Source organism: Vicia villosa, unplaced genomic scaffold, assembly GCF_029867415.1.
Source record: "Vicia villosa cultivar HV-30 ecotype Madison, WI unplaced genomic scaffold, Vvil1.0 ctg.001954F_1_1, whole genome shotgun sequence".
Classification (NCBI taxonomy): Eukaryota; Viridiplantae; Streptophyta; class Magnoliopsida; order Fabales; family Fabaceae; genus Vicia; species Vicia villosa.
Window position 1 is genome coordinate 300,305 of NW_026705790.1, and position 3,602 is coordinate 303,906.

General features: G+C 34.5%; 1 long non-coding RNA gene across 1 annotated transcript; it reads left to right on the plus strand.

The window, feature by feature from the left end:
- Positions 1-1,790: 1,790 nt before the first annotated feature.
- On the plus strand, positions 1,791-3,383 carry LOC131637260 (uncharacterized). The gene is made up of 4 exons (XR_009294299.1): positions 1,791-2,228; positions 2,335-2,415; positions 2,731-2,839; positions 2,921-3,383. It is a non-coding gene; the product is annotated as an uncharacterized LOC131637260 (long non-coding RNA).
- The last annotated feature ends 219 nt before the right edge of the window (positions 3,384-3,602 follow it).

Consider the following 3,602-nt stretch of genomic DNA (forward strand, 5'->3'; position numbering starts at 1 on the left):
CTTGCATTGTAAGCCCAAGAGGAGGCTATGGGAGGGACAATCCAGGGTCCTTGCATTGTAAGCCCAAGAGGAGGCTATGGGAGGGTCACTCGTTTGTACAAAGCCCAAGGGGAGGCATGGTATAGTTGGTTTGAGCTCTTAGAGCGATTTCACCGGGAAACCATACTCTATGTCCTAACCTAAACTAGGGAGATTCTTTGCACGAAGCCCAATAGGAGGCTATGGGGAACCTAGTGTTGTACTAAGTTGAACAAGCACACATATCACACATATGAACAAACATGAACAAGTATAAACAAACATGAACAGGTATGAACAATTACATATATATGACAAAGTGTGTGTATATAATGGAGTTTATGAAGGAAATATACCTGTAAGCATGATCAATTTGTATACACGGGGCTCGGGACTTATACTCGAGGAGAGGTCCACTTGAGTTTATTCAAAGCTATGAAAACAGGTATTTACAAAAGGGCTTGGGACTTATACCTACATGGAGGCCCATGGTATATTTTTGGGAAGATTTAAAGAAACCTTCATTTTTGGTTTGTTATTCAAAGTTAAAAAAAAACAGATTGAGATATGTACAAAAATGTGTGTGTACAATGAAATACCTAATTTCATGTACAGGAACGGGTATGTACAAAAGGGGCTTGGGACTTATACCTACATGGAGGCCCATGGTATATTTGAAAAGTTTTGTTTCTTTGGAGTTTTGTCGTTTTGAAAATGATTTGAAAATGATTTGAAAATGATTTGAAGATTGTTTCGAAAAGATTTTTGTTTTGAAGTTTTATTGTTTTGAAAACTGTACAAAAAGAAAAGAAATGGGACTTACACTCTCTAATATTCGAGAGGCCCCACTGTTTTGAAAAACAATGGATGATTTGAAAGTGAATTGATTATTATTGTGAAAACAGTTGATTGAGTTTTAGGCTTACCTTGAAGAATGAGAAAATTGGATTTCTGAGTTTGAGGTGTTACCGTGATCCTCAAGTGATATGCTTGGAATTAATTAGGATCTCAACAGATATTAAGCATCCTCACCAGCAGAAAAGAACGTCGGATAAGCTCACAACTTACAGCATTCCATGATCATCCAGTAATTGTTTATGGACTCCTACAGCAAATGGAAGACCAAACAAACAGACAAATCCAAAAGACAACAGAGAAATAATCTGGAAGTCTCGGATAAAGTTAGAGAATTCAAATGATGTGCAACAGTAATCAAATAGAAATTTATATGATTAATCTACACAAAATAATATGAAAATATCAAATTCAAATGAAATTAATCTAAGAAAAGACATTTTTTTGTGATTTTTCATGAAGGAAGAAAATAATTAGAAAACATAAAATTAAATATGCATCTAAAATATTTTTTTGGTGTTTTTTAATAAGAATTAAAAGGGCACACTTATAAACATATGAAAATATTAAAAGAAAACTTTTAATATAAAAAAACATATTTTTGTCATTTTTTAATAAGGATTAAGAAAAATCAAATTAAATCCTACATTAATAATATTTAATCTTTTCTTCATGAAAATAAAAGAAACTAGAAGGAAATTGAAATAAGAATAAGAGAAAAAAAGATTGGGCCAGGGGGTGTGAATCCCGGAGGGAGGGTGCAGCCCAAAGTGACTAAAAGCTGAATGCCAAAATAAAAAGGAGTGGGCCGGACCGGGTCGGGTCAATGTGACCCGGATCCGCCCTCCTAATCACAAAACGGGTTTGGAAAACCCTAGAACTTTGAAGAAAAGAGGCAGCGCCTCTTGCATCTCTCTTTCCCTTTTTTTCTGAAAAAAAACTCTCTTCATCTTTCTCACGATGAGCAACAACAATGGCAGCCCCTTCCCCTCTCGGTTTCACTCTCTTCGCTTTTGAACAACAACAAAACCTCTCTCTCGGTTTGCTCTCAAACTCGCGGTTCTCACTCGGTTTAAACGGCAAGAAGCTCATGGTTCTCTTGCTCAGTGAGTGACAGTGATTTGGTTTTCCTCTCTTGATCGCTCTCTATCTCTCACTCGCGGCCATGGAAGAAGCTTGAAGAACCCAGGTATGTTTCTTTCCAAATTTCGTTTTTTTTTGTTTTCTTCTTAATGATAACTCAGTAATTGATCATTCATCTTTCTCGGTTGCTCACTGTGAACAAACAACAACAACACCCTCTCGATATCACTCTCGGCTTTCTCTGAGTTATGAACAACCTCAACAAACAGAATGTATGGCTCTTAACAAATTCGTTTTTCTCTTCTTCATATGACATAACAACAAACTTATGATCTCTGTATTTTGATTTTCGGATGGTAATCAAGAATATATTTGTAGTTTCAAATTATTAGTAATATTGAGAGTGAAGGTGGAGATGACTTACCTGCGGCTAAAAGATCTTTTGCCTTATTCGTCGAGGTAAGCTTTGAGTTCTTTTCTGAATTTCTGCAAGTTAGTTTATTGTTGGTATTGCTCTGAATTAATTGATGTCGCTGCTGAATTTTTGAATTGTTCTTGCTATGGTCGTGATTCTGAACCGTTTGCAAATTATTGTCTGCTGCTGAACTGTTTTCGAATTGTTGTTGTGTTGCTGAATTTTTGGATTGGTGCTTTGTGAAATTGTTGTGTGTTGATTCTTGCAACTTTGAATTAATTGTTAACTTTTGCTGTTGCTTCTGTGTTTTTGTTTTGTTCACTTACAAAAAATTCAACCTCATGTTTTTGATTTTTCAGTTATGCACAAGAATAACATATTTGTAGTAATGATTAAACAATAATATTGAGCATGAGGATGAATACAACTTACCTACGGCGAGGAGGTGTTCGCCGGTTTATTGTTGAGGTACACCTTGAATTTCTTATTGTTACTAACAACTTTGAGTTGTTACTAACAATTTCTCTAACACCTTGCTTGTTATTGTAGGCTTTTGATGAAGGTGATGCCATAACACCTCTTTGGATATTAGGGAGACTTGAAGATGATCTTCAAGTGGAAACCTTCCACCAAGGTATGAACTATTTCTTCACCCTTTTTCAAACTATGGAACTTTGAAAATTATGAAAAGAGAGAAGTGAGAAAGCTAGTAGTATAGTAGCTTTGGTGTGATTTGCAATGAAGTGAGGCCTTCTATTTATAGGAAAAGTTAAGGGTGTGTTTGGCAATTGGTAATCTTGATTGGCAAGTTTCAATCATTGCAAGATAAGAAAAAGAATATATTCTTCATCATTGCAAGAATAAAAAATAAGAATAAGAATATTCTTATGCAAAGATATTTTTCATGATATAAGCCATGTGTGTAAATTTTTATGTCATTTTATGATATCTCTAAGTTGCATAATTTTATGACATAAAAATCTCTCTTTGGCTTTTTTTGACTTTTGCTAATTTCACCCCTCTTTTGTTTTCTTTTTCATGTCACATGAGAACTCTTGAAGAAAGAATGAAGAATCTTGAACTTGAAGAATGAAGACTTTGAAGATTGAAGAATTCAAGAATGTCTTTGAAGTTTTATTTTTCTTTTCCTTGTAATTCCAACTTTGTATGAATGAAACTTTGTAATTCTTGAATTTTAAATAAAGTCCCTTCATTTGTAATTCATTTGTTC